General features: G+C 37.0%; 1 protein-coding gene across 7 annotated transcripts in view; it reads left to right on the forward strand.

The window, feature by feature from the left end:
• The first annotated feature begins 264 nt into the window (after window positions 1-264).
• MYO6 (myosin VI) overlaps window positions 265-27380 on the forward strand; it is a 162347-nt gene continuing 135231 nt past the window's right edge. For all 7 annotated transcript variants that reach the window (XM_045842713.1, XM_045842714.1, XM_045842715.1 and 4 more), the window contains exon 1: window positions 265-494. The gene's annotated coding sequence lies outside the window, so the exon portion shown is untranslated. The remainder of the gene's footprint in view (window positions 495-27380) is intronic.

The following is a 27380-nucleotide window of genomic DNA, read 5'->3' on the forward strand; positions in this document are numbered from 1 at the left end:
CCCGGTGGAAGCACTAGAACTCCGGGTTAGGCCAGCGGCCGCCCGCTCCGAGCCACAGCCCCCACCCCAAACTCCGAGGCTCGGCTTCGCGTGGCCGGGTAAAGGGAAGGGAAGGGAGGGGAGGGGAGGGAGGGGAGGGGAGGGAGGGGCGAGGCGGCCCCAGGCTCCGAGCGCCCCCTCTCGGAGCGCGCCCCTGCGCCCCCGCGCTCCCGGCCGTCCCGCCCCGGCCCGCGGCGCCCCCGCCCCCTCGGGCGCTCCGTAGCTGTGACGTGCGCACAGCGAGGCCGGGGACTCGGTGGGGCGCCGGTCGACGGGCGGAGACGGACCCGGCATCTGTCCGAGCAGGAAGCTAGTAGAAGCCTCTGCCGCCCTGTGCCTGTGCTCGGCCGCTTCGTCGCCCTTTTCCTTCACCTCAGTACCTCTCTCACCCCGCCCGCCAGCCTCACCTGCGACAGGTAACTCGCCACCGCGCACCTGCCTTCGTGTCCACACCGGTGAGTGTCCCCGAGCCCCTCCTGCGGGGGGTCAGCGCTGCGGCCTCGATACCCCTGGCCTCCCTGCTTCGAGGCCTCCGTCGGGCCGATCAAGTAGTAGACGGCTTGTTTCACCTCCCGTGGACTTCTGTGGGTGAAGCAGGTGATGGGTGGGCCCGGGCAGCTTTGGTGGTGGCGGCGGCGGCGGCAGCTCACCGTAGCACAGGGCTGGCAGTGAGAGGCTCCTTTCATGGGTTTATCATCACCAAGTTACCTTTGTGTATCTTCAGTGGCTTCCAGGTAGAAGCGGAGCACTCAGGTGTCCAACTCCTCCGTGGACACTCCGTGATAGTTTTCTCTTTCATAAAAAAGCTTAAAATTCAGTGCAGAAAATAATATCGTTTGTCCTGGGATGTGAGGGTCAGCTGCCGCCGCTAAATAGTTTAATCATGTAGGAGACCAGGCTGGGACTGTCTGACTCTGTATTTTTAGTCTTTAGGTGGTCCCGTCCTTAGAGTATGTTAATTTGTGTAAGTTAATTAACAATATCTTTTTGTATTTGTTAATTTTCAAAACTCCTTAAAACAGTTAAAGTGCACAATTCTGGGTTTTTAAATAGGAAATCATTTCATAGAGTTATATCTAGAACACCCGTGTCAAAAGTATTTCCATTTAGTTTCAGAAACACATTACATTTTACATGCGTTAAAGTTTGTTGTGCAGGAATGCCTCAGTTAGAATCTGCAGGTATTAGTGAATAACTAGGAACACAGCCTCAATTTAACAGACTGCTGCTGCACACACTAAATTAAAGTTTCATTTGCTTTTATGCTCCCGTGGTGTAAATGTAGTATATAGTTAGGGTTAGAAAGTTTTAAAAATTAAGATTTAGCGTACACTGTTCACACCATAAAATGTGAATCTCGAACTTAGGCCGGTAATGGTCATGGTACAAAGGTTGGCAGCAAAACGGCATTTCTGTACAAATTAACTAAACTTCATAGATGTCTTGGGTTGTGGTTTTCAAATTGGAAACTGTTTAGTGACAAATTACCTTGGTGTCCTTTATCATTCACTTTATACACACCACAAATTGAGCTATAGCCAGAGCTTAAAATAATGCAAGTATTCAAAATAATTCATTGACTTTTAAATATTCAGCCCATTTTAAGTGTTTTCAGTTGCACAGGATTTACATGCACATTGGTAAACAGAAGTCATTTTAATCTTACTCAGATTTGCCTGTTGCATTTTTATGTTCCATGTGACATGCTATTTATTCTTTTAGCTTTTTGTGTTACATTTTTTTATTGTAAAACTAATTTTAATAGGGAGTGACAAAAGTGATGAATGACTTTAAGAAAAGATTATCATGATTAAAAGCTATAAATATCTAATATTTATAACTATATATTTATGTTATATATAAATATATTTTTCATTAGTGTGTACAAATATGAGTAAGGAAGATGTAATAAGTTATTGCAGTATTTAATGTAAATTAATACAAAGTATTAAAAAGAGATTATAAATCTTAACCCAAGGGGTTTAAATGAATTGGCTTTTTTCCTCTGTTTATGTTTATGTGATCAAGTTTTAAAATAACAGTGGCCAGGAAATCTGAGAGAAGTTGAAGGCTCTTTTCTCATCCTGTTGTGACTTTGCTTGGAGTCTGTGGTGTATCATGTAGCCCATTGTTTAGATAACTGGGCTGTCTCTGGGTTCTAAAATACAACTTTCTTTAGAAAGTTTTAAAACTGACCATGGAAGCACCAGAAACATTTTTTTAATTAACCAATTTTCACTGATAATTGAAGCTCCATCTTTGATATGTAAAATGCCAGTTTTAAGAAGATTTCCAGCCTTTGTGAATTTCTCATTTCTGTATATTAAAACATTTTAAGTAAAAGATTGAAAAAAGTGTTACAACTTTATGAATTTCATACAATTTAATTTTGATTCCCTTAATGAGACACTTCATAATTTGTGAAATGGCTCTTCAGTATGGCGACAGTATAAGACTGTCGCCCATTTATTAGGCATTTGCCCTAATCAGAATACTAACTGGAGGATTGATCTCCAAAATAATTCAAAGTGGGTGGTCTTGTCCTTTTACACTTGAGGAAATTTAGGCTTAGGGAGTTAAATATTTGCTCAAGGACATTAGCTCTAGGACAAAGCTTGGATTCACACTCAAGTTTTTTGACCTTGAGACCACTGTCCTTCCTAGAAGACCAATTTACTTTGATCTCAGTTCTTTTGATAGAATGCTAAAATAAGCCTCCAGAACTGGTACTGTGTTAAAGAATATAGATTGATCCCTGGCTGGTGAGTCTCAGTGGATCGAGCACCAGACTGCAAACCAAAGGGTTGTCAGTTTGACTCTCATTCAGGGTACATGCCTGGGTTGCAGGTCAGGTCCCCAGTAGGGGGCATGTGAGAGGCAACCACACATTGATTTCTGGCCCTCTCTAACTCCTTCCCTTCCCCTTTCTCTAAAAATAAATACATAAAATCTTTAAAAAGAAGGTAAAAGAGACTAACCATCATTAAAAAAAAAGAATGTATGTAGCTTGAAGTTTGAAGAAAACACACAGGAGTGTGGATGATATAGGTCATGAATGTGGTTCTGGAACTAATTTTGAATTATGCATCTGCTTTTTCATTCTTAGGATGACAGCCTTGAACAGTGAGGTGATGTCACTTTATCATTTCTGGTGTAAATTCCAGAATATTATACATATTGTGCACTTTTTATTTTGATGGGCCTATAGGAACTAAAATTAGGCTGTAATGTAACACTGGCTTTCACTGTAGTTAAAAGGAATAGTATAGTGCTACTGTTTAGGAAAGAACTTAAAAACATTTTCTCATACAAGACAGATTGTTGCCTGTAAATGCAGTAGATATCTTTTAAATGTTAAATAACTCTGTGATCTAGGGGGAAAAGACTTGTTTTCAGGTTATGATTAAATTGTCACCTGTACTATTTGCAAAAAAAATTTTTTATGGCCTATGTATATTCTGGAATGTTCCTTGAGCTATAATAGATACAAAGATCAGAAATTAGCACAGAAAGTCCATCTTTTGTAACAGAGTAGGAGTCTTTTCAGAATGTAGTTGGGTAAATGATAGGAAGAAAAGTGATAGGAAGGCTGAGTTGGGTGACTGCTTTTATAGGTGACTGCTTTCATTATTTGGCTTGAACTATCAAGAATTTTGCATCTTGATACTCAACCGTATCTCAATATCACAAGAAATTCAACTGTAAATACAAAACCATCATCCAGAGGTTTAATATAAATTATTAATGGATGGTCTGTAAGATACCTGTGTGTATATAGATAATCAAGAACTAACTAAAGTTAAATAAGCTTAAAATTTTATTTTTGAGGCATTATTGTATAGATAATCTTAACATATAATATTAGACTATTTTTTATTTATGGTTTTCAAAAATAAACTTTTCTTAATGTGTTTAAGAATGACATAATGATTTGAGAAATTACAAGTCCACCAAAAGTTCTTCTGAGTACTGAAGCATAGGAAGTAAAACTGGAAGAACAAATCTGGCATCTTTAGAAATCTTACTCTACTGTTAAAGAGAGGGCAGTCCTTTTCTATGCAGAAAGTATGTCTCCAGTGAAACCAAAATACTGAAGCACATTCCTTGGGTGATACTCACATAGGTTAATAGTCACATTTACACTGAATGATGTACACAAAGGAAGGCAATGTTCCTGGCAAAACCACAAGCATCTTTTAGGTGTGTTAGTCACTTGTTATTTTATTTAAAAGTAACCTGCTGCTTAAACTTCACAAGGTAAGGATAAGGTATTGCAAATAGCAGAAGATAAAATTTTTGATATATGTGAATGAGTATCTTTTTCAACAAATATTTACTTAAGGACCTACTACTATATTTGCAATATAACTATAGGTTGGAACTGTATCTTCCCTGTACCAGAAGATCTTTGATCTAGGAAACAGAGTGGCAGAGATGTAAAAAGAAAGATAAATCAAACATCCATTTAAAATCTGAAGATGTTTATGTCAAAGGTTAAAATACCTTTGTGTGGTGCTTTATTGTTTTGGAAATTATTTTATGTGTATTTGGTCCTTCTGAAGTAGATTTGGTAAACATTTTTAAACTGCAGATGAGTAAATGGAGACAAAAATTAGTACTTGTTCAAGGTCACATGTGTGGCTGCTTGGAAGCATAGCTGAGAATGGAACTCCTATCTGCATATTCCCATAGTATACCTACCCCTCCTCAGTTTACATCTCTTTCATGTTAGTTAGAGTTAATCTCTTGGCTGTGCTTATTTCATTTTATAGCTTTAACTCAGATGGTTCAGGAAATTCTGAAAAGTTAGGGTCACTAAAATGATAATTGTTAAATAATTTTTTTAAAAATGTGAGGTAGGTCCTGGCTGGTGAACCAAAGTGTCACTGGTTCAATTCTCAGTCAGGGCACATGCCTGGATTTCAGGCCAAGTCCCCAGTAGGGGGCACATGAGAGCCCACCACACATTGATGTTTCTCTCTTCTACCCTTTCCATCTGTCTAAAAATTAGTAAATAAAATCTTAAAAAGTTCATAGAAAAATTAAAATATAAGGTAGAAAATAAGCATGATGTATTATTATGGAACCACTACATTTTTAATAAATTAATGGAGCCAAGGTGGCTAAACTAACTTTTCTAGTTGAAGAGTTTTTAAAGAAAAGTCAACAATTATTTAAAAAGAAAGAAGAAAAATATTCTGGGGGACTTTTGAAGATAACTTACAAGTTATTGGCACATTAGTATTAAACTGATGATTATGCCTGTTTTTGTAAAGACTCACTAATGAGCTGTGGTGTGCCTATGCAGGTACTTTTATGCCTTTGTTTGTTTAACAAATATTTGAGTGTCCCCCATGGGCCAGTCCTTGTTCAAAGTGCTGATGGTACAATGATAAATTAAGACCAAGTCCTGGTACTAGGTGACATTTTACTGTTGTTTTGAATTCAGTTAATTATAGACTCTATACTAGTGTGTAATCAACAGGGCTGACCCTAAAGTTGGGAAATAGACTGTTGTCAAAGTAGTATAATTTCAGGGCTACTAAAAGACGCATTTGTTCTACAATATCCTTTTCCTGGCCTTCAGTCCACTGAGTTTATAAAACTGTTACCAGTCTACTCCTGAAAACAGGAGTATGTTGTATCTTCTATCACAGTTGCAGGAAACAGCTGAGAGAAAATAAATGAGACCTCATACTGATATGTTGAATTTTGTAAGAGAGGTAGTGGCAAAGTATAATTTTAATAGCAGCTCTTGATTATTAGGCTCTTGCTATGTGACAGGTTCTGTGTCAAACAAGTACTTTAACTCATTAGCTCAGTTAATCACCATGTCATTTCAGTGCACTTAGCATTATGACCCTCATTTTACAGATTAGAAAACTGAAGCACAGAGATGTTAAATTTGCTTAAGCTCACAGCCAATGCTTGGAGCTGGAATTTGGATCCCTTTATAGTACTTAGCATGTAGTAGTTACTCAACTGGAAAAAGTACTGGTATATATACAAACTCGGCCATTCTTCCACTATGTCGTGGTACACCATGTAGGTGGAAGGTCTTGGTGAGTGAGTGATGGGTGGGGAGAGTCAGGAGAGCTTGTTGGGTGAGTGATTGGAGTTGGGGGGTGGGAGGGGACAGGGAGGGTTACTGTTTGCCTAGCTCCTTGGCCCACAGGCTTAATCCTCCCTAAATGTACAAGTGCTTGTTTGTCCAGCTCCTGAGTAAGAGGACAGACAGGCGGACTTGAGGTGATCCTGGTTTTGCCACTCACTACCTTTCGTCAGATTGCTTAGTGTCTCTGGGCTTCAGTTTTCTTATTTGTAAAATGGAGGTAACAGTATTACCTTCCTGGTATGGCTCTTGTGAGGACTGAATAAGATAGTATTACATGTAAAGGACATTTCACACTGTCATTTAGTAAGTGTGCATTGTTATTGTTACTGTGGGATTTTGTTTTTGCTGTGTTTAATGTGGAATGTTAATTCAAAAGGAAAAAAGCAATATATTGGAGATTTGGGTGGAATCTTGACATTGGTAAGTTTTAAAGAGCTCTGAAGTTTAGGTGTGCATCAGAATTACCTAAGGGACTAAAAAACAGGTCAGAAAGGTGTGGGTAGGGCCTGGGCATTAGCATTTTAACAAGTTTCTCCGTTGATTGACTTGCAAACCAAAATTTGAGAACTACTGGTTTAAACCTTTTTTCATCTTGTGCTTAGAGAGGGTTTCAACAATAACAACAAAAAATACTGCTTGGATTAACCAGGGTTATAGTAGATGGAAGTGAAATATCAGTTACCAGAATGTCTTCATTGTTTTTTTTTCTTTTAAGCATATTTGAGGCTTATAGCATTCATCTTGAGAGAATAATGCAGTAGTTAAATTACACACCCAAATTTAATTGTAATGAATATTTCAGCTTATTAACCAGTTTCATGTGGAAGTAAGCTAGTTATATTTAATTTTTAAACAATTATACAGATAGCAATAATATATAAATAATGCTCATATAGATCTTAAGATCTTTTGAAACTTTTTAATTGTATTTCTTTAGACAATAGACTGTGTTTGAATAACCAGACTTGGCATTGCTAGCTGCATCAGGTGAGGTCCCAGCAGGAAAAGAAATTTCATCCTTAATGGTGCACATGAAGAGATTATAGAGGTTAGGGACAAACAAGGGATGGTGAAGCACCCAGGGATTAGCACCAGCAAGAGGCCCTTAAGTCTCCAGAGATTACCAAAACAGAGAACTGGCATTGTGGAGGTGGGCCCTGGGGAGCTGTGGCTTTGAGGCAGGCAGGCAGGGTGGGAGGGGGAGTTCCCTGATCTCCCTTCCCTCTGTCTAATTTAGGTCTCTGCCAGAGACTTCCTTATCTTTTTTTTAATTTAATTTTATTTAAATAAATAAATTTATTTATTTACTTATTATCCTTACCTGAAAACATGCTTATTGATTTTAGAGGGTAAGGGAGAGAGATTAGAGGGGAAAGGGGGGCGGAGAAGGAGGGAGAGAGAAACATCAGTCTGTTGCCTCTTGCATGCACATCAACTGGGGACCAAACCTGCAGCCTAGGCATGTGCCCTGCCTGACTAGGAATCAACCCTTGACCTCTCAGTTTACTGGACGAGGCTCTAACCAACCGAACCACACTAGCTGGGGCTGACATCCATTACTAGAATGCTGTTGGGGAGCCTAGGTCACGATCTGTGCAGGCTCGTCCTCTTGGGGCAGAGCAGAGCAGAGAAGGGATTTGGGGGTGTTGTGGAGCAAGTGGAAAATTACTGGGGCGTTGATTAGTGCCTTTGGGAATTTGTAGCATTTCCTTGGGGCATTTAAAACAGCTTTTAGCATTGTGATGCATCTGCAAAATTCTTGAGAGCATTTTTTCTTTTATATGCTTAAAAATAGATTTTGAGAGAGAGCAAGAAGAGATAGAAGAGATTTGTTCCATTTATTTATGCATTCATTGTTTGATTCTTGTATATGCCCTGACTGGGATCAAACCAGCAATCTTGGTTTATGGGTTGACTCTCTAACAAACTGAGCTACTCCATGAGGCCCTTATATATGCTTTTAGAAAACAGTTTATTCACTTCCTCATTTACTCAAAATACTATTTTTGGGATCTTTTGGTGATCTGTATAACCCAATGAGAGATATAATTTAGGTTTGTTAACATAGTGCACTTTTTCTTAATATATTGTTAGGCCTTAATGAGGTTTTCTAAAATTTTCTTTGTTGGATATTCTTGGTTTTATAGAATCACTGTTTTTCATTAAAAAAACATTTTAATGACCATGTTTCAAAAATTCTGGCTAGAATAATCCTTTGCTTCCTGGAGCGTATATTTCTATTCACTTGGACTCTTGATAGCAAAAAAAAAAAAAAAATGAGAGAGAGAGAACACAAGCTTGATGTAGTAAATTAGACTTATGAAGTAATTGTCCTTCCTCCCCAAGTTCTTATAGAGTGTTTAAATTTCTGTATAAATCTGTTGCAATTTGCTGTTATTCAGCTGTCTTTTGCTAATGCTAATTTTATCTAGTTATTCTGAATTTTGGTTAAAAGTCTAAATCCAAGCTCTTTATTTTGGACAGATTCCTAAGGATTACCAAAAAAAGGGTTTCTCTCCTTAAAGATATGTTGTGAAGTTTTGTAGTATATGAGCAGTACTCCCCTTAAAACAATTAGATTGTGGTTTGTTTTTTCTTCTTTTGAGGGTTCCAGGGAAAGCAGCTAGACTGGCTCTTGTTTACAGCTTCCAGAAAAGGAGGAACTGTATTGTCTGGGGCTGAGCGAATTAATCAAATAGCAACCACCTGGCTATGACATTTTAACATAAAAATAAAGGGTACTTCTAGATGGAAATGTTATAATTGGGTCATTTTTTGGACAAATAACGTTTTTCATCTTTAAAAGAGTGTGATGGGGAAAAACAGGTTTGGAGTGAACCAATATTTTTGTTTTGGGCAGCAAAATTATGCTTAGAGACCGATTTTTGTCTTTGTCAGCAATTTAACTCAGGCTTAGTGTGAATTTCATAAGCCAATAGCATACAAGTTAATGTTGCTTTAAAAAATTAGCTGTTGACGTATAATAAATATTAATTTCCAGTGTACAGCACAATGACTCAACATTTATGTACCTTATAAATTGATCACTACAAGTCTAGTAACCATCTCTCTCACCATACAGTTATAATGATATGTTGATTATATTCCCTATACTGTGTATTACATCTGTATGACTTAGGATAATGTCTCTTAGCAAGCTAGTAAAGAAATAATGTACTCCAGAGCAGTGATAGGTAATTACACTGTTGTTCCAGGCAAGGGGAGGTGAAGGGAATAAAGCCCAAATTTAGATTAGGTGTACCTTTTTACATACGAAGGCACTTAGGAGAGAGTACCTGGCCAGGAGAGAGCTGACACCCAGCTGCTCTTGTTGCTGGAGCATGTTGATAGGGAACCATGCTCCCTGTCGCCCAGCAGAATGATCTTTCCTGGGACTGCTTCTCCGTTTTCACCACTGTCTTGGAGGAATCACCTGACCCAGACAGGAGCTAATATACCCTAGTGGTCTTCAGAGAGCTATTTTTGTCAGCAAAGTGTCACCTTGCCCAGATCCAAACTCTCCAATAGTCATCACAAGTTCTCACTATCAATGTCCCCTTGCCGTAGTTGCTTCTCGGTATGTTCTTATCCGTAAGCTCCAAGTGGGGCCCCTCACTAGCTATGCTCTTCAATGATAATCAACAATAACAGATGAGATGAAGACATCCTGACACAGCTTACTTCATTCTTCTATCAAAACAACTTCTAAAACAGCTTTTCTTTGTCTTGTCATAAACAAGTGCTTTGAAACACCTCTATTTAAGTCATAAGCAAGTGAATTTGAAATAGCAAACTCATACACAGTAACCAAATACTGTCTGAGCTTGAAAATCATACATTTAAATATTTTCTGTGTAAGTGGGCTTTTTTTCAAAGGAGAGATTTCAAACTTTTGTGGTATCTTCTAAAAGCATATTGTTCATTTTGATTTGACACTGATAGAATTAGTATCCCGCAAAAGAGAATTGAGGCTGTTGGTTTTTCCATGTTGTGCTCTTTGAATTTCCCTGATTTGAGGATTGAGTTATTCCAGAGAGAGCTTTTCTCTGGTTCCTTGTGATTTTTTTTCTAAAATTAGATGAAATAGCTGTGTTTTGGTTTGTGGGCATGATTTGCTGTCTGTTATCCTTTTGGTATTTGGGGGAAGAACAAAGTCTATGCTTATGTATGTGTTTTGAAGAGGACTGTATTAGTTTCTGTGCTTTTCCTGTCTGTTGTTGTTGACTTGAAGATAATAAGAGCAAGATGACTGATGTATCTGTTATGCTTGTGCTTGAGGTTTCAAACAGAACTACGGCTTGTGCAGACCATTGAGATAATGGAGACAACAGATCAGTATAAAGTGTAAAACTAGTCATCACATACACAGTGGCTAATTGAGGAAGTTTGTATTAGTTTGGGAGGGATTTTCTATCAGGTGTGGTGGTGAGGGGAGAGGAGGAAGGGAATTGAATGAGTTTGACTGTATGACCAGTTTTTACTACAGATGTTTTAGAAATCAGAAAAAAAATTTCAGTTAGAATTTTGTATTTCATAGAGATATATTTTACTGATAAATGTGCTTTTTTGAGGGGAATGCCACATAAATTAGGAATGTTTAAACCACTTATTTTTTATAATTCATCTTCCACTTTAAAAATTTAATCTTTATTGTATTTTTTCCCATTACCATTTAGTCCCCTTATACACTCCTTGCCCCAGCAATCAACACACTGTTGTCCATGTCCGTGAGTCCTTCCTTGTTTCTTTTTGTCAATCTCTCCTTTACTTTGTTGACTTTAATGAGTTACTAGCAAAAATGGAGATAGCCTGATGGCTACATACAGAATGTTAGTATGTCAGTAAATGGGCTATTATTTATTAAAGGTGTGCTTCTGGAACTCATCCAGAATCTCATGGACTTTGCTCGTGTTCTCTAGGATCCTACTGTTGGGCATAAAACAAAGGCTACTTTTTTCAGTACATGTAGACAGTTGAGTAGGTCACCAAGATTTAACAGTCAAAGGTTTATGTCTCATTTGGGAGGTGGCAATATGTTATAATGATGTGTTAAATGAGTGATCTAAAATGACCCTAGAATAGTACAATTCTAATAATTCTTGACGGCCAATGATGTACTACTGCTTGAGTATTTTAGAGTCATTTTCTCACTTAATCCTAATGTTGACCCTGTGAGGTAGTTCTTATTATCTCATTTGACAGCTGAGAACTGAGGTATGACTAGCTTGCTAAGGTGTATAGTAGTGAGGGTCACAGTCTTCAGGTGATCTGGATCCAGAGCCTTTGCTTTGTGTGTTCTTTTAAAGACTCAAAGCTTTGAAAAAACTCCTTCAGGATTGATTTGTTCTTCCAGTGTCTAATCAAGGATGATAATATGACACTCATGCAGCTCTTGTCTGCTTTCAAGTCTAAGGTAGGTACCTCCTCTGTGGTAGTCCCTCTTTGGTCCTCACCCTCTGATTTCCTTACTTGACAGTGCTCCAGCCTCTCCTGCTGTTGGTGACTGAAGGGAGACCTTCTGGCATTGGTGGGAGAAGGGAGACCTTCTGCTATGTAAAGTCTAAACCATTACTTACCGTTTTTTTAACACCATAACAACTACCCATTTTATGCGTGCTTTATAAATTTGCTTTAGACAAATGCATTCTTGTAAAGTTTTGTGTAAATTAAATAAGTAAAGAATTAAATATAGGACTTCCAGCAAGATGGAGGAATAGGTGGATGCACCGTACCTCCTCGCACAACCAAGAATAGAACAATAATTTACAGTCATAATATCACTCAGAACTGGCAGAGGATTTATCTGAATCGAAGTCGGACAGCCAAGAACTTGAAGTAGACCCGTACATCCAGACTGATAGGGGACGACGAGCCGGGAGGGCGCGGTGCTGGCGCGGGTCGTTGGCGCGCGGAGGTTGGGGAGAATTTGGTGCAAAATCGGTCTGACAGCCATCCGGGGCTCAAGAACGCAGCGGTGATCCCTGAGTGCGCAAGCTGCGGCTGGGGGACCCAGTGAGGCAGCAATTGTGCACCAGGGTGGAGCTCGCGGCCCAGGATCCTGAAGAGGTGTCTGAGCCCAGGAGAACGGAACTACCGCCTTTGTTCCCGCCCTTCCCCACTCCCGCCCCCACCCCCACATATAACGTCACAATCTAGCAACTGGGGTGCCCAGCTCCAGTGAACACCTAAGGCTCCGCCCCCCATGTAACAAGAGCGACCAGACCAAAAAAAAAAAAAAAAGGGAGACAGGGAAAGACATAAGACATGTTTCCAGCAGAACAGATCAATCCCCCAGGACTCATCCTTTTGAGCGACTAAGAAATAGCCAGTTTATCAAATGCACAGTACAAAACACTGGTGATCAGAAAGCTCACGGAATTGGTTGACTTTGGGCGCATTGTAGATGAAAGGATTCAGGTTACCATAAAAGAGATGCAGGAAGATACGCAGAGGAGAGCCAATAGTGAAAGGAAGGAATCTGAGTCTCAAAACAATACAGTGGACCAAAGGAAGATAGAATCAACCAAGCAGGAAAGCATGATGAAATAATTCAAAAAATCAAGGAAAAGCTTAAGAGCATCCAGGACACCTTTAAACATTCCAACATCTGAATTATAGGGGTACTAGAAGGGGAGGAGCAACAAGTGGAAAAGTTATTTGAACAAATAATAAAGGAGAACTTCCCCAATCTGGCAAAGGGAACAGTCTTCCAAGAAATCCAAGAAGCTCAGAGAGCCCCAAAGAAGTTGGACCCAAGAAGAAACACACCAAGGCACATCATAATTACATTAGCCAAGGTAAAAACGGAGGAGAGAATCCTCGAAGCAGCAAGAGATAAGGGGACAGTAACCTACAAAGGAGTTCCCATCAGACTGTCAGCTGATTTCTCCAAAGAGACCTTATAGGTAAGAAGGGGCTGGAAAGAAATATTCCAAGTCATGAAAGACAAGGACCTACATCCCAGATTGCTCTATCCAGCAAAGCTCTCATTTAGAATGGAAGGGAAGATAAGGTGCTTTTCAGATAAGGTCAAGTTAAAGGAGTTCATCATCACCAAGCCCTTATTTTATGAAATGCTAAAGGGACTTATCTAAGAAAAGAAGATAAAGAAAAGACATGTATAGTAAAAGGACAGCAAACTCACAATTATTAACAACCACACCTAAAGCAAAACCAAAAGAAACTAAGCAAACAAGTAGAACAGGAACAGAACCACAGAAATGGAGGGTGCATGGAGGGCTAGCAGCAGGGGGGTGGGAGGAGGAGAGAGGGGGAAAAGGTTCAGAGAATAAGTAGCATAGAATGTAGGTTGAAAATAGACAGGGGGAGGGCAAGAATAGTACGGGAAATGTAGAAGCTAAAGAACTGGACATAGTTCACATGGACATGAACTAAAGGGGGGAACGTGGGTGGGAGAGGGGGTACAGGGTGGAGGGGAGAGAAGGGGGGAAATGGGACAACTGTAATAGCATAATCAATAAAATATATTAAAAAAAGAATTAAATTATAATTTTGTATTACCCTGGGAAAACTTCGTATTTATTTAAAGGATCCTAATAGTGATTTCTTTTGCAAAGGGAAGAATCTTTTTGTAAAACAAATGATTGTTTTCTAAAAATGATTTTCCAAAACAATCATTTATACTAATAAATATGTGTCTATCACATGTTACCTTTACGTAAACATAGGTCTGGCTGTATACAAACTTCATATAAATATGCCTAGGTTAAGTTTGAGCTCATATGTTGCTTGATACTACTAATAAGAAGGGATTGGATAATAGGGTATGTTTTCCTTAAATGAATGCTATTTGTTGGATTTTTACTAAAATATACTTTAGTAGGCTTATCTAGACTAAGAATACTCTTTTAAGTGATAGATTGAGGTCTGATATGTGGCAAAGTAGTAAACTGCTTTGTCATAAAATTTATTAGGTAAATGCTAGTGTTCTGTTTAATACTTAAATCACTGTTTTACACTATTCTGAAATAAATTTTCTGAAAATGACAAATTTTAGAGAGGTAGTTTTATTAAAAATTATTGTAGTTGAAAGCAAACAAACCTGTGTTTGGAAAAAAAACTTTCATGTAGCCTTGGGTAAAAGTTATTTTTTTGTACCTAATACCAAGCTAATGAGGCCATGAACCAAGATTCGTTGTAATCTGCCTTCTGTTCCTAAACACTCAACAGAGACTACTCTGTAACCTTCTGATTAATAGGTTCAGTGGCCTCATTTAGATCATTACTATTTTCTAACCTCTTCAGCTCTTGACTAACTAATTCTCCTTGAATTCTCTCCTCTTTGCTTTTGTGGGCATGCACTCTCTCAGTTCTTCTACTTTTTCCTTTTTTATTTTTACTGCTTACTTTTCTCTGCCTGTGCCTTTAGTGTTCATGTCTCATAAAATCCTGTACTTTGCAGTTTGCTGTACTTTGTTCTTATTTTTGATAATTATATCAGTCCTGTGGTTCCAACTGTTATTCATATGCAGATTTCCCCCAAGATTTCTTTCTGTATCATCTTGACCAGCATTTCTAAACTGATTCTGTGCAGCAGCAGTTTTCAACTTGTCTGCCACAAGAATTTTTAAAACATGCGATACCTGACTATTTAGGTAGGGACACTGACCCCTTTTCCCTTAGGCTGTCAAATAAAAAAATGACAACAGCCAACACAACAGTAGTTGTCTGGTTTGAATGAATCAGAATTATACCTATTTTTTTTGTCAGATTGGCAAAAAATACATTTTTTGTGTGTCATAGAATTTTAGTAATTAGTTTATGTGTGCCATGAGATGAAAAAGGTTGAAAATTGCTGCTCTACACACATCTTAAAATTTCACATATTCCCATTATGTCCATCTCCTTTTAGAAACTTCTGTTTTCTTCTGTTTCCCTTATGATATTCTCACACCCTGGTTGTTTATGCTGAGAACATTTCCCTTTTCACTTGCCATGTTTGTCATTTGCCAAACCCTCTTTTTCTTCTGGAAGGTTGTCATTCGCTTTCTATCCCTTCTGACCAAAGCAGGCCTTATTACTTTTCCTTCCATACACATCTCCCCATATTTGGCTCTTTTCCTCAATGTAGTCAGTCTCTCCTGTGCATTTCCATTAGGGTTACATTTCAAAGTAGGTATCTGACAGTAATATTCTCTAGCTCAGTGAGAATCCATATTAGCCCTTCATTAATACATTTTAGATACAGACTTTTATTGTGGGGTTTGAAACTCTCATGTGGCCTAATCCCTTGGCCTACTTTTCAACCTCAGCACTTGTCACTCTTGTGCCATTGCTGTAGCCCTATTGATCTGCTCTGAAAACATGTCCTTATTCTCCCATCTTTTTTTTAATTTTATTTATTTTTTTGAAATTTTTAAAATTTTTTTAAGTTTTTTTTAAAGATTTTATTTATTTATTTTTTAGAGAGGGAAGGAGGGAGAAAGAGAGAGAGAGAAAGAGAGAGAGAGAGAGAGAGAGAGAGAGAGAGAGAGAGAGAGAGAGAGAAACATCAATGTGTGGTTGCTGGGGGTCATGGCCTGCAACCCAGACATGTACCCTGACTGGGAATCGAACCCGCAACACTTTGGTTCACAGCCCGCGCTCAATCCACTGAGCTGCTCCAGCCAGGGCCCCCATATTTTTTTTATATTTTATTTATTTATTTTAGAAACATCAGTTGGTTGCCTCTCATATGCTCCCAACTGCCGACCTGGACTGCAACCCAGGCATGTGCCCTGACTAGGAATTGAACTGGCAACCCTTTGGTTCGCAGGCTGGCACTCATTCCACTGAGCCATACCAGCCAGGGCTCTCATATTTTTTTGAAAAAAGATTTTATTTATTTATATTTAGAGAGGGGGGAGGGAGGGAGAAAGAGAGGGAGAGAAACATCAACTGTGTGGTTGCCTCTTGCATGCCCCCTACTGGGGACCTGACTGGCATCTGCAGTTGAGGCATGTACTCTAACTGGGAATTGAACCAACAACCCCTTTCCTTCTCAGGCCAGCACTCAGTCCACTGAGCCACACCAGCCAGGGCATCCATAGTCATATTCAAATAGACCTTTGTCTGGAATGTACTTTCTTCAGTCAGTTTTACTCATATTTCAGGGCCTGCTTGAATAAATCTTGCAAAGTAGCTTTCCCAAATTTACTGTTTGGAGTTACACCTATGTTCAAGTATTTTATCACAGGTTATGTGATGTCTCTCTTCTTTAATTTTTCCCTCTCACTAAGTTGTGAATGACTAGAGAGTGTGACCTGCCTAGGAAAAGATTTGATAAAGTGTTATGTAGATCAGCAGATCTTAGGTCTTAGGACTCCATTGTACTCTTAATTATTGAGGACTCTGTAAAAATTTTGTTTATCTTTTTGGTTTTATCAATATTTTCTGTGTTAAAATTAAATTTGAAAAGTAATTCATTTAAAAACAACACTGATTAATGAATGTATTAACAGAAAGGACACATTTTATGAAAAATAACTATTTTCTAAAGGAAAAAAATAGTGAAAAGAGTGGCACTATTTTACATTTTTGTATATCTTTTTATTGTCTAACTTAATAGAAGATAGTTTGATTGTCATCTGCTTATGCATTCAGTTTGTTGCATTATGCTGTTTTGGTTGAACTGTATATGAAGAAAATCTAGTCTCACACAGATATATCATTGGGAAAGGAAGTACTGCTTTAACTTTTTCAGATAGTTCTGTATGTTCTTTAATACTTCACTAAAACTCAGCAAGTGGTAATTTCTAAAAGTTCCAAAGTAGAATCTTTAACCTATCAGTGAACTCTTTTTGTACACTGTTACATTACAGTTTGTTGGTCTGTTTTGCACTTTGGGTCTTTTACCAATGCATGATTTTATAACTTGATATATTGGTCATTTGGAATGTACTGCTTCACTGAGTTATGCAGATTTTCTAAATTTATGTAATATTAAAATCATATTTTGATCTCATCAGAAAAGCCTTTTAAGTATTTAAATCTAAACAGCACAAGCTCTTAGGCTCAGGTGGCAGATACAGGTTTTCCCAGATTCTACTGTTCACTTAAATTTTACCATTGTCAACAAATACTTGTTACTTGCTTTCCTTGAAGTGACAGGCTTCACTCAGAAAACAAACAAATGAACACATAAAACCTGTTTGCCAGAAACCAGAGTTTGAATAACTAAGGTTTGTTAATCATTCTCTCCAGTGAAAATGGTGTTTCATGGAAAAAAAAAAAAGGTCAATTAGTTCCTGAAGATTAGAACTCAAAACATTCATATAAATATTTTCCTTGAGTCAACCACTATACTTTGTACTTTATGCATGATTTCTGTTTTGTTATATAGAATATTAAAAAATTGTATATTTGAAGATCATGATTCAATGAAATCAGTACATTTTACTGCTTAATCAAAGGTATTCTTTTTTAAAAAAGATTTTATTTTATTTTTTAAATAGGGGAAGGGAGGGAGAAAAAGAGGGAGAGAAACATCAGTGTGTGGTTGCCTCTTACACACCCCCTACTGGGCACCTGGCTTGCAACCCAGGCATATACCCTGACTGGGAATCCAACTGGCAACCCTTTGGTTTGCTGGTTGGTGCTCAGTCCACTGAGTCATACCAGCCAGGTTTCAAAGGTATTTTTAAGTGAAGCATCATTCTCTTTACTGTTGGTGCAGGTGACCACTGGTATGGCTTGGTGCCTTGATTTTAGATAAACTGGTAGAAGTTTTACCTATTATCGGTTCTGCATTATTAGGGCTAATGTGTTAGTATGAAAATAGTTTGAACTGTTGACTCTCTGAAAAGCTTGTGGGGATCTCCAGGGCTCCATTGACCACACTTGAAGTGCCAGACTTGATAATTTATGGCTTGAGTTGTGAATGTGTTCAGGTTTCTTGTAGAGCAGATATGTGGAAAACCTAGAAAGGTTGAGTTAGACATTACCACAGAGTTAATTGAATTCCAGTTCTTTATTAAGAAGTTGAAGAAACAGGTTTAGACAGATTAGGAAACTTGGTAAAGATCATTCAGCTAAATTAGTGGCAGAACTGAAAAGATAATTTATATGGCTTAATTCAGAGTTCACTTTTTCTGTCAGTGTTGGGCAGTTGAAAAAGAGGTTATTTCAGATGCATTTTATATACATCTGTGACTAGAAAATAAACATTTTCTGTGTAACAATATGGATATTGTCAAATAGAATTCCTTCGGGGATAGATATTGAACTCTATGACCCGTATCTCTGTGACCAGCTTTCACATATTTTATTTTTTGAAGGTCACACATATTTATTACTGAACCAACCTAGTAGTTTGGAAAAATGTTAACAAAGAGAAAATTCATTGTTCCAGTAACTATCCAGTAAAACACGCCCAGCTCTCCAGACAGTAGTGATCTTTCCAGTGGCGTGGTCAGTTGTAAGCAACCCAGACAAAGGATACATACTTGAGCCACCTCATGTGCAATTCCTTGTAGGTTTAGCTGGCTTCTTTTCCATTGTCTCCTCTGTTAGTTGTGCCTGTTTTTATTACCAGTTTTCATCTGAGTCCATTGGGGAAAGGGCCAGTTCTGCTTTTGTTTGTTGGCCAGGAATCTCTCAATCCTGAAAGTCTAGTGAGAAGGAATGGTGAAGGGGAGGCAACTGTCAGCTTTCATCTGTTTTTCTCACCTCCTTTTTTCATCTAACTGAATATGAAATTGCTTGCTGTGATCAGTTGGCAGGTTATGTGAGAAATTGGGATAAGCCAGCAATTCATGTATAAACATTGTTTAAAAAACACTCTTAAAATATACCTTGATAAAAATCAGTGTCATCAGTGTGACATTTAAGAGAATGGCATATTGTATGAATGAACTGTGGAAGTGGACAGTGATGTGGGGATTGACCGTGGTGGGGGTGGGGGGTCACAGGTGGACTGGGTGGAGGAGGGCAAAGGGGAAAAAATTAGGACAACTGTAATAGCATAAACAATAAAAAATTTAAAAAGAACATATTATGTATAAAAGTGTTGAGCATATTTTTAGAGAACATTTCTTTTAAAAATAATTTTATTGTGGAAAGTTTTAAGCATACTCAGAAAAGAAGAACATATGAATCACTGTGTACCCATCACCCAGATTCAATAGTTAGCAACTCCTGGCTCATCTTACTTTACCTTTTTCTTTATCAATAATTATTCTCCCTCCAGGAGAAGTCAGGACTTGTTATCTAAGATAAACTTGATTTACCTCTTAGGAATCTTTTCTAGCCTAACCAACAAAAAACTGAAAACAGTGCAACATCCTTTATATCTTGCCATCCTCATTCTTTTGCCTTATTTCTCTTTCCTTCACTCTAAACTTCTTAAAAGAGAAGGCTCTGTTAGCCGTTTCTACTTTTTCTCTGTTCATTCTTTTCATTATAGTATCATTTCTGCCTCAACTATTCTGAAACTGTTCAAAGATTAGCAGTGACCTTCCCATTTTCAAATCCATTAGTCTATTTTCAGTTGTCAGCAGCTCTTCTGATTCATTTGATGATGTTAACAACTCCTTCCTGTTTAGACTTCTTTCTCCTTTGGCGCAGTACTCTCTCCCAAAGTACTTTCAGTATACTTCATCCTCATTGTTTCTCATTCTTCCTTTAACACATTGGGTTGCTGGCCTTAGTCTCATTCTCTTTTACTGTTATATTGGTAATTATTCTGTCAGACTGTTGCCCCCTTTTCAAGACTGTTATTTTGCAATACCCCATCTACTATACTGATACGAAATTAGTAGACAAAAAACTTACATGTACATATATGTACTTATCTATATATATACATGTTTGTATGTATAAAATTAAAAAGATAGTAACAACATAAAAGCAAGTAATTAGAAGTTACATGTATCACAGTGATTAAATATATTAGTCTTACATTAATAATGTTAATATTTATATTATAAATGATATAAATTTGAATTTAAGTATCCATTTATTAATTATATCTTAACATATGTATTTCAGAATGTGGAAGTTTAGATACTTCGATACTATAAAATAATGGATACTAATAGCCAAATATAGCATAGTCGTGACTGCAGCTGCTGCAAATTAAACTAACAAATAGGTATGTTATACTGATGACTGCAGTGTCTTGGTCAGCATTGCTAACATGACTTTCTCCAAATTGACGAACACCTTTCACAGCTTCCAAATAAAGGACAGTCTTTTCCATTTACTTGGTATTGTATTTCTGGAAAACTCAATGTATATTAAAACAGTGCAAAAATATTTTGTGTATATATGTATACACACACATACACATTGGATTCGATTTTGGGCTTATCTGTCTTCTCTAAATTTGTTGTTTATGTTGCTTTCTATATATTAATGACATCAGAATAATTTGAAATAAAAAGTAAAAACTTCTTAAACCCTTTCACACAGGAGCTGTATCAGTTTGGACTGTCATTCTAGATGGACATTTGTTGTGGCTGCCATAGCTTTATTGAGTCTTCTTCAATATTGTTGAATGTTGTATGACTGTCTTTAAGTGAGATATGGAAGCTTTTAAATTCTGAGTAGAATATACAAAAAATTAGTGAAATAATAAAAAACTTTTACTGATATATTGAAACTGTAATGTTATAAATAGTAATTTGTAAAACCACAATTCACAGAATCTGCTCAATAGCAGTTTGTTGCATTTTTAAACTCACTACAGAAATAATATTTTGCCTCCCCATTTTACTATCAGCATTTTAAAGGTCATACCTGTTGCAAAATTCATAAGTAACTTTTTCACTTACAGTTTTAGATTATTGAGGTGCCAATAATCTGGTCTATTTTGGATCTGAATTTAAGTACAAGAATTTGTGAAAGACTTGTGCCTCAGATGTAGCAATCTACGTTTTTACCTTCAAGGTAAAATGTGAGGTGAACTTGAGAATTCACAAGGTGAATTTGAGGATGAACAAAGGTCCGAAGAACATTTTTGCTGTAAATATATTATTTTGCCATAGGCAGATATGATAGGGAGCTTGCTATACAGATATGTAAAGAGGTGTCATAACAAGATACTGAGGCCAGAAAAGTTGGCATTTGTGCTGTCTGCCATTACCAGAACCAGTAAGTACAGACAAGGATTGAGTCTTTATGGGAGCTTTATTCAGATGCTGGCAATCTGAGAAGATGGTGGTTTATGTACCTTAAAGGTGATCTTAATGTGTCATCTCAAGCTGACCTTTTTATAAGAAGAAAAAGATAGTTAAAGAATTTGGAAAAAAAAGGTTAACCAGAAATTGCATTCTAGAGGTGATTTTCATCTATTGATCAAGTTCTTTATTTGCATGAGGATGTTCCCTCCCTGGGCTTATGCCTTGCTGGAACACAGTGGCTCAGATACCATCTCCATTTCTTGCAGACCCCTGGGGCATAAAGGTTGAATTGCTTGTCATCCTACAGGAGTCATGTAGGTCATCATTCCAGTTCTAGAATTACAGCTTTCCACATGCATTAATCACTTAAGCTTATCAACTATAACAACAGCTAAAATCTTTAACTCTTGAGTTCCCCTATCAATACCTATTTGAAAACATGCTGAGAAATAATTTTCTCATATAAGTTATTACTATACAGTTAAGTATTTGTTCTCTATTTAGTATTTGAACTTCTGAACTACCCCCCTTGTACCTTTCATTTTTTTCTAAGGACTATTATTTATGTATTTGAAAGTTAGATGTCTTTTAATTGATTGATTTTTACTGATTTTTAAAATGTCAGATCAACAATTTAGCTGACCCTTATTGGATAAAAATGTAATAAAAGAAAATCTTAGTGTTGTTAACAAGGATATTGTAGATGGCCTTCCCCAAGAAATAAACAGAAATGTATTGTAAATGTATAAGACACATAATGTAAGTTAGCAGTGCTTTTCCTTACAGAGGTTTTCTTTGTAAAAGGATTCTGCAAAGGACTCTTCTATTTGGCCTTTCCTAGAATGTGTGTGTATCTTCAAGAAAATGATGAATGAATGTATGTTGTAACTGCAGATACAGTTATCTGTACTTGTTCCTTATCAAAGCATAGTATTTATACTTGTACACCAGATGCCAAGTGTATTTCTCTTTAAGTTAAAGGAAAAAAAATCAGCTAATCAGAGTTACAACCTGAACTTTAAAAATTCCCCAAATTGTATAAGACCACATGAAATCTTTCCCTTATTTCTCCTTGCCATAAAAATGAGACTTTCCAAATAATTACTGTATCAATGTGGAAGTGATTGAACTTCCACTTGTTACTGTTAGAAGTGAAAGAGTAAGTCCTGATACCTAGACCACACAGCCTGGACCAATTAAACCCCAGATCTGGGAGGGTGAGACTTAGGTATCACAAATTTTTTAAAAGTCCCTAGGTAATTTCAGCATACAGTTCAATTGTTTTACCTTTTTTATATTAAATCCGTGTAAATAAAACTTTCAAATACTGAGGAAACTAACACCACAATATTTTAAAAAATTAGTTTTTGTTCACTAATTGTTAAAACCGTCTGTCTCATGAAGTTGTTAAATCGAGCATAATCTATGGTAGAGATTTAGGAATTACTGAAAATTATTAAAATTGTATACAATTTATTAGTAAATTGTATTTTTACTAATTGTAAAATTAGTAAAATTGTAATATACTCATTACTCATTACAAAATTTTGAAGCAGAAGTTAATTCTGTTGAATCTAGTTATTTGTTTCCAGGCAGATCATATTTAAACCACTCAAAACAGGTTATTCACTGTTTTATCTTTATTTTAAAGTGCTTCTGAGATGAAGTTTCTGTAACCTCTTTTTGTCTTTTGTGCTTCATGAGGATTCTTTATGTCTAACCTAAAATGCTCTGTCTTTATATTTTGCCTTCTGCAGATGTAGAACATTTTATCATTGGTGTATATGAATACACACGTACCTTTACATAAACACAGTTTTTAAAGATTGGTTTATTTATTTTTTAGGGACATGGAGAGGGAGAGAGAAAGAGAGGGACAGAAACATCAATACAAAATAGAAAGGTCGACTCTTGCACCTGCCCCGCCTAGGACTGAACCCACAACCCAGGCATGTGTGTCCTGACCTTTAGGGGAATCAAACTGGTGACCCTTAGCTTTGCAGTACAGTGCTCAGCCAGCTGAGCCACATCCAATCAGGGCCATAAACACATTTTTAATCATTATCATTCATGTAAGTGAAGACTGCAATTATTTCTTTTACTCTAAATAGCCTAAGTTAGGTAAACTTCTTCATTATCCAATCAGAAATTTCTCCTTCTTGACTGCTATTTTATGTCTTAGTGTAAAGAAAACATTTTACATTAGGAACCTTGTTTTACTAATCTTTCTGATAAAGAGGAGGTGTAAGGGTGAGGAAATGACTAAAACCAGTTCAGAGATATCAGGATGGAAACAATGGAGATGATAAAAAAAGGTTGATTTTGGATATATTTTTTCTCAACTTTATTGAGATGTATAATAAAATATACACAATTAAAAATAGTTCAGATTCTGGAAGAGCTGGGAACAGGTGGAATCACAGCACAGGTGGAGAAATCAGCTCGGAAAAGAGCAATTGGGGCAAGTTCAGATAATGGATGAAACTACAGAAGTGTTTACAGTTGAAGAGGCAGAGTATTGAGGGATTTTATACCTTACTGCATATTTTTCCCCATCAGATAGACATTAGGTCATCACAAGTTCTTATAGGATGGAGGTGATATTGGGGCCTTTGTTGGAGTGCTAGTATTTGGAGATAGTGTTATGAATGGTGTTAGTTATCCTGTTATTTTAGTAAATATACTGATTATTAAAGCGAATTGTTCAACTACCCTGTTCAAAGATTTAGATTTTAAATATATTTACCTGACTTTTCAGGAAACATTAAGTTGATTCTGTGAGGTAGGAAAGTGACTATAAGTTTATCTGTATTCTTTTTTAGTTAAATTTTTATGGGTGACATTGGTTAGTGACATTAAAAACACTTAAACTAATTCTTATAATTATGATATAGAGTTTGTAAGATGTGAGTTAAGACAATTGGTACAAATATTATGCTAGTGATAGTAGTGAATAGTAAGAATGAAACAGTCTTTGGCAACTTGAAATTCATATTCTAGGAGGGAAGAATGTTTCTGTATGAAGGATATTGAATTTGCCCATTTTATATAAAATTATGAATATGCCTTCAATTATAATAAGTAGTAAGTAGGAATTGGAATGTTTGGCTTGATACTAAGTTTTATAATTGAGCCACTGTGAATGAGCTAGGGTTCAGAATAAGCTGCATAATTGGAGAAAATTTTAGGGAACTGGAAGTGATTAAATTGGGAAAAAAACCTAATGAGGTAATTCAGACACGTTTTCAAATACAGAAGGTAGTGATAATATATCAACCAGCATTTTTTTTAGTGAAAACAGAGGAAAGCTTGATCTTCAGCTACATTCTGAGGGATTTAGACCAATTTGTTCATTCACCCATTCACTTAAAATCATTTGCCTGCCTACAACATGGAAGCCCTGTGCCAAGTTCTAAGACGCATCTGTGATCAGTGCAGACATGACCTCGCCATCACTAAGCTTATGTTCTAGTAAGGAAACAGAATGTTACACACTGTTTATCATCTGGCTGTAGTTCAGAGATGTTCTGTGGGTGCTGTGAGAGCATTTTATAGGGGAAAGAAGTGAGAAGGAGTAGTGTAAGGTGGTGGTAAAACATTAGGATGATGGAATCATTAGGATTCCATTAGGAATCCATTAGGATTATAGAATACCTTGTGACTAATCAGTGTTCTTTGAAGATCCCCTCACCGCCAAAATTAACTCATTTATTCTGTGTGGAAATTCCACATAACCAAAATGAAGTTAAGAATATTTGCTATTTCTGTCACTATTATCGGTATTTTGGTGAATGATATTTTAGTATTTTTTGTGTGTATGTATGTGTGTGCCTATGTATTATTATTACTCTTTGCCTGTATATTCTTTACAAAAATGAAATTAAAGTAAAATAACTCCTTCCCCATTTTTGGAAGGCCTTAAAAATTAAATGCATTTTTATTTCTATAAGGTGGTTGGGAAATTTCATTTCTACAGTTGCAATGTATGATTCTTGGGTTCTCCATCACTGCTGGATAAAGAAGAGCAGTTATCCTTAGATAACTGTTGTAACACTTTGCTGTAACCCCAGCTTAGTAAGTGCATAATGATTTATGTGAAGAAATGTCCATTTATAATCCAGAACAAATAATGTGTTTTTTGAAGTGGTATACAATATATAACAGGTAATATAAATGTTTTTTAATGTTTATATAATTAAATGGTTATGAATTATGTATTTTTTCCAAGACTGTTATTTAAATGTATGGTGTATTTTTACACCCAGTAGTATTAATAAATTCATATTAATTATAGCCTCTATACAAATTTAAAAAATTAATAGATTTCTGTCCTATAATCTTAATAGTTTAAATAAACTTACCTTTATATTTGACATGTTATTTTTATCTATTCATATGTCTTTCTACTACTGTATTGTTGATGTCCTCCTGTATTCCACTGGATCTTTTTTGTCACTTTTAGAGAATGAATATAATTTAGTATTTAGTGAGCATTGATTCTTTAGTGAATATTGAGATATACTGAGGCAATTTAGGTGTTTTTACTTTTGATGTATCAACTGTCCTCTGCTTTTTAAAAAATGGCTTCTTACTCGATCGTTAGAGTTTCATGGTGTATTTCTTAGAGATTTTCTTTGGTGAGCAAAATCCAGGAAACTGAGTTTCCCCTTAGCATTAATCCCCTCACTTCCCCAACTCTGTGTGGTGGTTCTTAAAACTTTGGGTAGTTTAGATTGGGGAATATTTTATTCTAATGTATACAAGATTGTACTTTGATATTATAATTTGCACATTGTAAAGAGGGTGCTGTTTTTGTAATACTTAGTTATGTCCCAATAGCACTGGTGTGCTCTCTCCAGTGCATATGATCTTCCTCCAACTCGGAATATGCTGTTGCTGGGTCGCCAGGGGTAAGGTCAGAGTCTAGACAGTAACGGGGCTGAGCAAATTCTTGTGCGGCTATTAGCAGGCACGGAAGAATGTGTGCAGGTCACCTCTGGGTCAGGAATACCTACAGAAGGTCCTGCTGCTTTGGATCTGGGCATGGCGGGCTGGGCTGGCCCTTGTCCTTTGACTTTGAATGAGACATGTTGGCAACTTTCCAGATTGGAAATAAACCTTCTCAAGTTCCAGGCCTACCTTGGCTCGTCTGAGGGCAGTGTATGGGGATAGCAGGCGTCCGGGGTGGATGCCTGGCTGTGCCAAAGATCAGTCTCCTGTCTTGAGTGCTGGGCTGCTTATCTATTGACAGTCTGGGAGCAGATTGCAAAATACAGGTCAGGAGGTGTATATGACCTGTAAAAGGATCCTCTCGTTTTCCAATTAGGCTATTCAGGGCTTGAGCTTTGTCTGGTTGTTATTTGTTTAATGTTATTTTGTTATTGGTTCACAATTTTTATGTCTAGTCAAAGTTTAGTGATACATTTGTTTGAGGGAATATGGCCTTATCAGAAATTCATACTGCTACACGTATAAAGGAGTGGAAAATGGCTTTCTAATGGAGTTGACTGATGCGTTCATGGTAACTGTAATTAGTGTAACATTTAAAAGGTAGATTAAAATACAAGGTAGTTTGGTAGGTAGAGCACATTGGTGTTTTGTGTTCCTGGGATGTGTAGCATACCACTGCTTTAAGATTTCGTACTGTTCATCTCTTCATACCTTGTTCAGAATGTGTCTCTGCAGTCTCCCTTGTCCTGCTCCTTATCCTTCACCAGCCTCTCCCTTCCCTGTCAGCCCCCCACCTGTGAGTACATTGTGTTAGCACTTTGTGTTGTGCAACAGTTTACTTGTCTTTCTCCTTCAATAGGTTATAAACATTCTTGTGTGTTCAGGGCCTCGTACTTTGCCCTGTTACAATAAATGTCTATTCAGGGAATAATTTCATTGCAAATTCACATAGCAAATGTGAATACTGGTATATAGTACTGTAAAAATTTTCTCAAATTATAAGTTCTAGGTCATGTCATCTACATAAAATCTCTTAGAGGTGCTGAGATTGGGATTGTTAAGGGCTTAATGAGCCCAAACACCAACAAATTGCTAAAAAAAAATACTCCTAAACTAGTGGTGATGGAAAGAAAGAATATTTAAGAACTCTTTCTTTA

The sequence above is a fragment of the Phyllostomus hastatus genome, unplaced genomic scaffold, assembly GCF_019186645.2.
Source record: "Phyllostomus hastatus isolate PE091 unplaced genomic scaffold, TTU_PhHast_1.1 phas_contig_40, whole genome shotgun sequence".
Classification (NCBI taxonomy): domain Eukaryota; kingdom Metazoa; phylum Chordata; class Mammalia; order Chiroptera; family Phyllostomidae; genus Phyllostomus; species Phyllostomus hastatus.